The 12,106-nt window shown below is 30.3% G+C and overlaps 1 long non-coding RNA gene across 1 annotated transcript; it reads right to left on the bottom strand.

The window, feature by feature from the left end:
* Positions 1 to 6,045: 6,045 nt before the first annotated feature.
* Positions 6,046 to 6,827, bottom strand: LOC114164565 (uncharacterized). The gene is made up of 2 exons (XR_003599572.2): positions 6,472 to 6,827; positions 6,046 to 6,359 (listed from the first exon to the last, which is right to left on the bottom strand). It is a non-coding gene; the product is annotated as an uncharacterized LOC114164565 (long non-coding RNA).
* Between the last annotated feature and the right edge of the window lie 5,279 nt (positions 6,828 to 12,106).

The raw sequence follows: 12,106 nt of genomic DNA, 5'->3' as shown, positions 1-12,106 counted from the left end.
ATAATCAAATGTGTAACCTAAAAATTATTTCATAGAATGAAATTGAGGAACACCTATTTGAACATAACCATGTACAGAGAGTAAAAATTATGTAATAAGAAGAAGAAAAATTACCTTCAAAATTAAATCTTGAAAAACAAACCAGACAATTGAGAGAGTAAACAAAGTGTATAACAAAAAATAAAGAGAATGAGAAATATGTTATATATATATATATATATATATATATATTATATTATATTATATTATATTATATATTATATTACTATGTATATATATATTATATGTGTAGATATCTTATGTTTATATATATATATATATATAATTATTTATATATATTATATTATATTATATATTATATTATTATTACTATGTATATATATTATATGTGTGGATATCTTATGTTTATATATATATATATATATATATATATATATATATATATATATATATATATATATATTTATAGATATATATTTATTTTAAGTATATATTATATTATATTATATAATAATATAAATATAATAATATATATTATATTATTATGTATATATATTATATGTATATGCGTAGATATTTTATGCTTTTATATATATATATATATATATATATATATATATATATATTTCTTTTAAATTTTTATAAATTTGTAATGTTATAAATTTGTTTATAAAAGATCTTACTAGTTAAATGATTAATTTGTTTTATACGTATATATTATATATATTATATTATATTATTATGTATATATATTATATGTATATTATATTATATTATATTACATGTATATGTGTAAATATATATATATATATATAAAAGTATATTTTATTTATATGTATATATACTATATTATATTATATTTTATGTGTAAATATATTATTTATTTATATATATTTTTTAGATTATTTAATAAATTATAAATAGTTTAGTAATTTAAGTGGGGACGGGTATTTGGGCGGGTATATATATATCCCCATCCCCATCCCCATCCCCAGTTGAAAATTTCGGGTATTACCCATACCCATACCCATACCCAGTCAAAGCGGGGATTCCCCGTCAAAACGGGGACGGGTTCGGGTGATACCCACGGGCACGGGTTTATTTGCCATCTCTAGTTGCAGAGTTACCACCGTTGCAGAGTTACCACCGTTGCAGAGCTACCATTGCAGGCAAAATAGAGATTCACAGAGAAAAGAAAATAGAAAAAAGAAAGTTATCTGAACAAAAAAAAAAATCTGAAAACAAAACTTAATCATATTCTTATTAATTTAATAATTTATTATCTATAACAATATATAAAAGGGATTCTCCTTTTTGTGTCCACATTTTAAAATACCAATTTTATCCTTTAAATATAATAATTTATTAAATTTTTAAAAATTAACCATTATTTTTACAGGCTTTTTCTAAAATCGACTATCTCTCATTCTTCTCTTTTTTCTTTATTTATCAATGATTATTCTGTCATCTGTTCTAATATATTTTATTTTATTTTCAATAAATATAATTTTAGTTTATATATTAACTTAATAACATTACAATATTATCACCTACTGATATAATATCTTACCTATTTAAAAAATGTATACACAGGCGCGATAACGCTTGTGTTTATGCTAGTTTTATATAATATATTTGTTTTAATTTCACGAATCCCAAAATAATTCTTTTCGGTTATCACATTTTCACTTTAATTGTATTTTTTCTTTCTTAATATAATATATTTTATTTAAAGAAATTTTAATTATTTTATTAGTATATAATATATTATATTATAATTAATTTTAATCTATGACATCTTTTATTTTTTATATTTAAATAATTTAATTTCTATTAAATTAATTTATATAATTATATAATTAATATATATATATATATATTATATATATATATTCCGTATTTCAAATAAATATAAATAAATTATTTTATATAAAAAATAAAAATAAATACATAAATAATCTTAACTAAAAATATTAACAAATTATATAGAATTAAAACTAAAAATTTTAACAAAATAATCTTTAAATATATCTATTTGAATATCTTTATATCTTATCTTTTAATAATAAAAATCATATACATGTTTTATAAATACATAAAGAGATATAAAAAATATAGAGAAAAAAGAATCAGTTAGAGGATAAAGAAAGAAATATTGAGATTTAGTGAGCGAAACACATAGGCATTGCAAGAAAGCTCTTGGGAGGAGAAGAAAGTAGCTCAGATAGAAAAATAAGAAGAGATATATTTTGAACAGAAGAAAGAAAAAAAAATACTGAAAACAAGAAGTATGTAGAAAAAGGTGAGTACTCTTTGTATCTCTTCTCCTTCTATTTATTAAATTCTTTTCCTTCTATCTATTAAATGCTATCCACACCCTTTTTTCTTTCTACTTATTAAATACATCCGTTAAATAATTTAACTTTTTAATACTTAATGTCATATTCTATGCATCATCATATTTGTTAAAACTTATACATGTTTTCATATTTGCGGTAATGGTTATATAAGTGTGTTGTATCATGTGAGGATGCTACATTCCTTGTTCTTTTAACAATATAAAATAATTTAATAATTTAACATTACTTTAAAAATATATTCTATTATAAAAATTATATTTTATATTTATTATTAGATTATACATGATACTTTATTAGTCTTTAATTTCAGATTTCAATACATACATATACCTTACATAATTTTAATTTATTTTATAATTTAAATTATAAACATAAAATTATAAGTTTTATATTTTGAATTTAATTTAATAAATATATTATGTATAAAAATTATTTAAATTATATACTTTTGTTTTATTTTTAAATTATAAATATTAAGTAAATTTTGTATTTTCAAATTATTTTATTATAGGAAATTAAGATGAGTGGACCTAATCAAGCTATTGAACAAGAAGATGAAACAAAACCTCTTTGGAGATATTTTGCAAAGATAAGAAAAACTCCTAGTGGTGGAGACTATATGGTCAACTGTAGTTTGTGTGATTTGAATTTAATGGATCTTACACTCGAGTGAAAGCTCATCTCTTAAAAATTAAGGGAGAAGGGGTTAGAATTTGTCCAAAGGTGAATCCGTCAAAACTTGCTGAGCTTAAAAGATTGGATAATGAAGCAACTTTGAAAATAGAAAATTCAAAGAAGAAAAAGGTCTCTCTATCACCTGTATCTGAGGAAAGAAAGCATACAAAAGCAATGGTGGTGTTCACCAAAAACTCAAAGATCTTGTAAAAGCTTCTTTCAACATTAAAGCTAGAGATGTTCTTGATTGTGAAATTGCAAAGATGTTTTATTCTTCAGGATTAGAGGATTAGCATTTCATCTTGTAAGAAGTTCTTAATATAGGAGTGTCTTTTCTTACGCTGCCAATACTTCTAACCTTAGTGGATATGTACCACCATCATATAATAAATTGAAAGGTCCATTACTTGAAAAAGAAAGAGCTCATGTAGAAAATCTTCCGAAACCTATAAAAAAATTCATGGAAGAAAAAGGGTGTGACAATTGTTAGCGATGGGTGGAGCGACCCTCAAAGAAGACCTCTTATTAATTTTATGGCTATCAATGAGAGTGGACCAATGTTTTTGAGGGTCACTCCACCCATCGCTAACAATTGTCACACATTTTTGCTTTCTTGAATTTTTTATAGGTTGTAGAAGATTTTCTACATGAGCTCTTTTTTTTTTCAGGTAATAGACCTCTCGATTTATTATATGATGGTGGTACATATCCACTAAGGTTAGAAGTATTGGCAACTTAAGAAAATGCACTCCTATAATAAGGACTTCTTGCAAAATGAAATGCTAATCATGAAGAATAAAACATCCTTTCAATTTCACAATCAATAGCATCTCTAGCTTGAATGTTGAAAGAAGCTTCTAGAGAGACCTTTGAGTTTTTGGTGAACACCACCACTGTTTGCCTACTCTCTTTCCTCATATACAAGTGGTATAGAGACCTTTTTCTTCTTTGAATTTTCTATTTTCAAAGTTGCTTCATTATCCAATCTTTTAAGCTCAACAAGCTTTGACGGATTCACCTTTGGACAAATTCTAACCCCTTCTCCCTTAATTTTTAAGAGATGGGCTCTCACTCAAGGGTAAGATCCATTAAATTCAAAATCACACAAACTACAATTAACCATATAGTTTCCACCACCAGGAGTTTTTCTTATCTTTGCAAAATATCTCCAAAGAGGTTTTGTTTCATCTTCTTGTTCAATAGCTTGATTAAATCTACTCATCTTAATTTCCTATAATAAAATAATTTGAAAATACATAATTTACTTAATATTTATAATTTAAAAATAAAACAAAAGTATATAATTTAAATAATTTTTATACATAATATATTTATAAAATTAAATTCAAAATATAAAACTTATAATTTTATGTTTATAATTTAAATTATAAAATAAATTAAAATTATGTAAGGTATATGTATGTATTGAAATCTGAAATTAAAGACTAATAAAGTATCATGTATAATCTAATAATAAATATAAAATATAATTTTTATAATAGAATATATTTTTAAAGTAATGTTAAATTATTAAATTATTTTATATTGTTAAAAGAACAAGGAATGTAGCACCCTCACATGATACAACACACTTATATAACCATTACCGCAAATATGAAAACATGTATAAGTTATAACAAATATGATGGATGCATAGAATATGACATTAAGTATTAAAAATTAAATTATTTAACGGATGTATTTAATAAGTAGAAGGAAAAAAGGGTGTGGATAGCATTTAATAGATAGAAGGAGAATAGACGTAAAAAGTACTTACCTTTTTCTACACACTTCTTGTTTTCAGTATTTACTTCTTTCTTCTGCTCAAATTATATCTCTTTTTATTCTTCTATCCGAGCTTCTTCCTTCTTCCTCTAAAAACTTTTTTACAATGACTATGTGTTCGCTCAGTAAATCTCAAGGTTTCTTTCTTTTGCTCTAACCAAATTCTTTTTTCTTTGTATATTTTGTAAGTCTTTTTATGTATTTATAGGACATGTATATGATTTTTATTTTTAAAAGATGAGATATAAAGATATTCAAATAGATGTGAAGATTATTTTTTTAAAATTTTTAGTTTTAATTCTATATAATTTGTTAAGATTTTAGTTAAGATTATTCATGTATTTATCTTTATTTTTATTTTTTATATAAAATAATTTATTTATATTTATTTGAAATACGATATATATATATATATAGTAAAATATTTTAATTATATAATCATATTAATGTAATAGAAATTAAATTATTTAAATATAAAAATAAAAGATGTTATGGATTAAAATTAATTATAATATAATATATTATATACTAATGAAACAAATTAAAATTTTTTTAAATAAAATATATTATATTAAGAAGGAAAAAAATACAGATAAAGTGAGGATGTAATAACCGAAAAGAATTATTTTGGGATCCGTGAAATTAAAACAAATTTATTATAAAATAATTAAATTATTAAATTAATAAGAATATGATTAAGTTTTTGTTTCTAGATTTTTTTTCTTTTACTTAACTTTCCTTTTTTTATCTTCTCTTCTATGTGGAATTTCTATTTTGCCTGCAGCAGTAACTCTGCAACGGTGGCAACTCTGCTACGGCAAGTGTCTGCGTTCCACCTTTTCGTAGCAATGCAAACGTGTCTTTTCCGCACGTCCAAAAAGAAGGTCATGTCCGGCGTGTCTTTTCCGCACGTCCAAAAAGAAGGTCGTGTCCGGCCCAAATAACAGCATCCGATACTGTGTCGTACACGCTTTCAACCGATGTTCATGTCCAGTACACCTCCGAAACGGGAAAGCGCGGCTCCAACGTCGTGTCGGACTTCCTTGATCAAGGATTCCCATGAACAAACAATGGATAGTTTTTTCTTTTTCTTTTTTTTTTTATATTATAATAATATATTTTGTTTCAACGATAAGGAGAGCAGCTGTGAGAGTTATCAGTTATTGATGATATTTTTCAATTTTTTTCCCAACAAAATTAAATAAAAACAAGATGATAGAACTGGTAGAGGAAAATAAATCTTAAAAAGAAGAAAGAACACTATAGCAACTCTGTGATAATTGTTGAACTTTGACCACAAAAACAACAATAAAAGGGATAATAAGAAATTACAAAGCCACCCAGAAGCACATCATTGCAAGCGAGAACCTAGACATAATACAATGCTTCAATGGTGGGGCTTCAAATTTTGAAACCCTAAAATACTAAATCAGCACCGAGCAATCAAGAGAACCAGACGAATCAGAACTGAAAAGGCTTCAACTTGATGAATTCTTGAAGGTGCGCCACTTCCACCATAGATGAATTGAACCTCGAAAGCTTCAATTGCAGAATATATATTCAATTAATACATATTTAATCATATAAATTAAAAAAAAAACATTTTAGAAAGATGGAGCATAAAAATTGCTGAGAGGCAGAAGGAGCTTACGAAAAGAAAGCGTGGATGTGATTTCGGTAACAGTTTGGTGTTGATGAACAATTACGAACATACAAAGAAAAATAATAAATCGGCTTTGGAAAACGAAGAAGATACAGAGAAAAATAATAAGGGTAACGATTTTTTACAAACAAAAGTTTGACATGAGATGAGAGTCATGTGTCATTAATTTATTTTAATAGAAATTTTCACGTTGGCCTCAAAAGTATAGGAAACTCTCGTGAAAGTGTCGCTCCTTAGATTCATTTTCTTGCTTTCGCGGTTCACTCCTTGGCGCGTCCCCAAGCTTTCTTCATTGTCTCCATGGTTCTCCTTCATTACTTGTTCAGCATAAAATTTTGTCTCTTCATTGGTTCCATATTTAAGGTTTATCTCTTTCTTTTATTTTTTAAAGGTTTAAATGGTTGGATGTTACCCACTTTCGTTCAAATGTGTTAGTTTGGTATGCGTTTTTAAAAATGTGTCAATTTAGTCCAAACTTTTGAATAAGTATATGAATCAGATCTTTGTCAAACAAAAAATTACTAAAGCCGATAACTTAATTCATGACTTTTACCACTAAATTCTAATATAAATATAAATACTTAATTTTGTAAGTCGTTTTAAATATCAATACTGTTAAAGATGTTAATAATTTTTTTGCTGAGAATGACCTAATTGAGACATCTTTTCAAAAATTGGGACTCAATTGACACTTTTAAAATTGGATATCAAATTGACACATCTAAATGAAAGTGGGTACTATCTGACTATTAAACTTTTTTTAAACTATTTATTCTTTGTACAAAGTTGGTTCTTGGTTCACTTCTCGTTATTTTTTTCGATTTTGTTCTCTTTGGTACAAAGTTGGCATTTGCGTCACGTGGACAACGATGCACTTTCGTTTATTGGTTAGGTTTCGTTGTCGGAGCAGTGGATTGTTTTAACCTTCAAGCTAAATTTTTTTCCTTTCATCCATTTTTATTTAGAGCGATTTATTTAGAGTTGTGTTTAGGTTTTTTTTTAATCCCCTTTTTCTTTGGAATCCTTTGTGTGGTTAGTGTTGACCTTAGTATCATTGGATGGTGTTATTATTAATAGGGTATATGACTTTGAAAAAGCAAGGTGGACATGTGTCCCTGGTGAAATGCAGTATCAAATCAATTGGACACCTTCATTTGGGATACCTTTTGTTCAAAACCATGTACTGGCGTTTGTTGCTTAATCAATAAGTGTTTGTTAGTCAAATATTGAATACATTTTGTCAACAATTTTTTTCAACATATTTTCTAGTGCACAATATGGGGATGTTGTGTTTGTGATTCATTGACAATTTTAGAATTGAAGAAATGAGGAAATAGTCTTATATGAGCAAGTATTAAGTAATTATGGTGGCATTTGCAGGTTTCTACTCTTGAATGTAGTGGTTTTGTATCGCTGTCGACATCTGTACAATCAAATTTAGACATACCTCAAACAATTGGGATAAGTCAAGTATTGGGGTTTCCTTGATAAGTAGGTTTTGCCTTTTGAATTGTCGAAGTTGTAGTTACAAAAACATCTAACAAATTCCATTATGTTGGTTTTTTATAGGTGAGGAAATGCTGACAATTTTTTGGGCCACTTTTATAGGCTGGATATGATATCGTCAAACACCCTTTCTTGATGTTGGTTGTGTTTGTCAATGGAATTCAATATATATTTCAAAAATAACTTAATGTAGGATGAATGTTAATTGGTATAGATTGTCCTATAATTATTGATATTGTCCATATTTTATTTTAGACACTACGTTGTAGTGGTCTGATATAATGTAGTGAATTGTTTTAGACACTTTGTTTCAATAGTATGTACCAAATATAAGGTAATTAAGGATTTTTGCACAGTAGGTAAAACAAATTATCTATGTCTCTATATTTGGGATGGGTAAGAACTCAATGTAGTTTTTGTTAGAGGTTGTGGGTTGTGGGTTTTGGTTCACTTGAAAAAAAAAATGAAGGACAAAAGACTCACAAATTTATGCAATAACTATGTACCAAACTCAAGGTAATTAAGTGGCAAACGCTTTAAGAGTTTTTGTACAACATGTAAAACAAATTATCCATTTAGCACACATGACTTTGTATTTAGAGTGGGTAAGAACTTCATGTGGATTTCATCAGAAGTTGTGGGTTCTAGGGTCTTAGTTCACTTCAAATAAAATTTAAGAACAAAAAAGACTCACAAATATATGCAATACCTATCTATCAAATGTAAGATAATTAAATGGCAAACCCTGTAAGCGTTTTTGTACAACAAGTAAAACAAATTATCCATGACTCTGTATTTGGGGTGGGTGAAGACTCCATCTGGATTTCGTCAGAGGTTGTGGGTTGTGGGTTGTAGGTTCATTCAAAAAAAATAAAGGACAAAAAAGACTAACAAATATATGAAATAACTATGTACCAAACACTATGTAATTCAGTGGCAAATACTATAAGAGAGTTTGCACACCATGTAAAACAAATTATCCATTATAGCACATCTGACTCTGTATTTAGGGTGGGTGAGAAGTCCATGTCGATTTCGTCAAAGGTTGTGGGTGTTGGGGTCTTGGTTCACTTCAAATAAAATTTAAGAACAAAAAAGACTCACAAATATATGCAATACCTATCTATCAAACGTAAGGTAATTAAGTGGCAAACCCTCTAAGCGTTTTTGTACAACAAGTAAAACAAATTATCCATGACTCTGTATTTGGGGTGGGTGAAGACTCCATTTGGATTTCGTCAGAGGTTGTGGGTTGTAGGTTCACTTTAAAGAAAAAATAAAGGTGAAAAAAGATTGACAAATATATGAAATAACTATGTACCAAACACTATGTAGTTAAGTGGAAAATACTCTAACCTTGAGTTTAGATCAAGCATTTCAACAATTTTGAGAAAATGAAATGTAATATTTGAATTGCTTGCAATTAAATTCTCTTCATTTTCTAAATAACTTGTTTGGATAAAGAAATTAAAATACCTTACATTTCAATTTTTTGTTTGGATAAAATAATTGAATTTCTTGTGAGATAAAATTTCATTTTAAAAATATTTATTTTAGACTTAATTATGTTTTGAGTTCATGATAAATTTGGAAACCGGCTTGACAACCTAGATGGGTCGGACCGACCCGACGACTCAACCAGGTCGTAAAACTTAGATGGGCTAGGTTGGATCGGCTCGATGATCCAGACAAACATGATCAGCCTAACGGCCCATACAAACAGGTCATGTCCCTCAAGTTTGTCAACCCAGCCCGACCTAATCCGTCTGGGTCGTTGACCTGACTTGGACCCACTAAATCATCAGATCCGCCTGACCCATCTGGGTTGTCATGCCTGTTGACCCATTTGGGTTGTCGGGCATGTTTGTGTCATTAGGCACACCCGACAAGTATGTGTTGTTGGGCCGATCTGACCTAGCAAGGTCACCGGGCCAATCGGTATTGCCCGGGTCGTCGGACCGGTCTAGCTCATCTAAGTTGTCAGGTCGGTCAGGCTTGTCGGGTCAACGGGTCAGTTGGGTCGTTGGGCCTGCCCGAGACGTTTGGGTCGTCAGGCCCACCCGACACCTCTAGGTCATCTGACTCGCTAAACCCGTGTGGGTCATCGAGCCTGCTTGACCCGTTTGTGTTGTCATGTCGGTCTGATCCGTCTAGAGTGTCTTGCCAACCTAAACTGTCATGGTTGTCAAGTTTGCTAGGTCCGTTTGGGGTTAAATCCAAATTGTGAGGTTAAGTAAGAAGAATTTCAAATTCCACCTTTTTTTAGGGTATTTGAATTCCTTCTAAAAAAATATATGCATTTTAAATGCTTTTTAATTTCTCTATCCAAACAAAGCATTTCACAACAAAGAATTTCAAATTCTCCAAATAAATGAATCACCCTCTTAAATTACCTCATCCAAACACACCATAACCTTGTGTTTGGATAGAGCATTTCAACAATGCTTAGAAATTGAAATGCTTTGTATTTGAATTGCTTGTAATTAAATTCCATTCATTTTTTAAATAACTTGTTTGGATAAGGAAATTAAAATACCTTACATTTCACTTTCTTGTTTGAAAAAAAAATGAATTTATTGTGAGATAAAATTTAATTTTAACAATATTTATTTTACGCTTAATTATGTTTTGAGTTCATGATAAAATTGGAAACATGCTCGACAACCCAGATGGGTTGGGCAGACCCAACTACGCAACCGAATTGGTTAGACCCGACGACCCACCCGAGCTGGATCGACTGGGAAGCCTAGACAGGCTTGGTGGCCCGATGATCTAGAGGCCTGACGACCCATACTGCACGATTGTGCCGTCAAGTTCGTCAACATGGCCCGGTCAAACCCGTCTAGGTCATTGGCCCAATGCTCCAGACGAGTCTGACGACCTGAACGGGCACGACGACCTGGACGGGCCCGACGACTTGGACGGGCTCGACGAGTTGAACGAGCCTAACAATCCGGACGGGGCCGAATACCTGGATGAGGCCAAATACCTAGACGAGTCCGAATACTCGGATGGGTCCGAATACCCGGACGGGTTCGACGACCCAGACGGGCTCGTACACCCAAACGAGCCCAAAGACCCGGACGGGTCCGACGACTAAGATGGGCTCGAGGACCCGGATGGGCCCGACGACTTGGACACTTTCGACAACCCAGAGAGACCCGACGACCTAGACGGGCCCGAGACTCGAACGGGTCTGACAACTCGTACGGGCCCTTTTCAAACCGTTGGGTCTGTCTGGATAGTGTGGCTCGTATGAGTCATCGGGCCCATCTGGATCGTCAGACCTGTCCGGGTCTTCGGGGCCATATGGGTGTACGGGTCCAATGATTTGGAAGGGCTCGTCCGGGTCGTCGGGCTCGTCTGGGTTGTCTGGCCCGTCTAGGTCGTTGGGCCCGTTCGGATCATCGGGCTGGTCTGGATCGTCGGGCACGTTTGGGTCATCAGACCTGTTTGGGTCAAAGAAATCTAAATTCTTCAAAAAAATGAATTACTTCATTAAAATACTCTATCCAAACACACTCTAAGAGTGTTTGCACACCATGTAAAACAAATTATCCATAACAACACATTTGACTCTATATTTATTTGAGGTGAATGAGAACTCCATGTGGATTTCGTCAGAGGTTGTGGGTTGTGGGGTCTTCTTTCACTTCAAATAAAATTTAAGAATAAAAAAGACCCACAAATATATGCAATATCTATCTACCAAACACATGGTAATTATGTGACAAACGCTGTAAGAGTTTTTGCACAATAGGTAAAACAAATTATCTATGACTCTATATTTGGGGTGGGTGAGAACTCCATCTATTAGTTAACACCAACATAAACTTCAATATAACGTTTACTTCACACTTGCCGAGAATAAATACACACATAAGACAAATGTATGAACACTCAATCGAACCTTTACAATAGAAACCAAAATTCTCTATTCCCATTATAATCCTCTCAAGGACCTGAATTCCAGAAACCAACCACTTTCACATTAAGCTAAATATTGGTGTAAAAATAACTAAACAATAAACAAAGCTACAAATATCATAAAATTTTAGTGGTTTTTATAATACTAATTACCAAATTTTATCAAATAAGTGTTTGAGCAAATACAGAT

Source organism: Vigna unguiculata, chromosome 9, assembly GCF_037176805.1.
Source record: "Vigna unguiculata cultivar grain cowpea cultivar isolate G323 ecotype 2 chromosome 9, ASM3717680v1, whole genome shotgun sequence".
NCBI lineage: Eukaryota > Viridiplantae > Streptophyta > Magnoliopsida > Fabales > Fabaceae > Vigna > Vigna unguiculata.
Note: the sequence above shows the minus strand (reverse complement) of the source record. Positions and strands in the feature narration are given on the sequence as shown.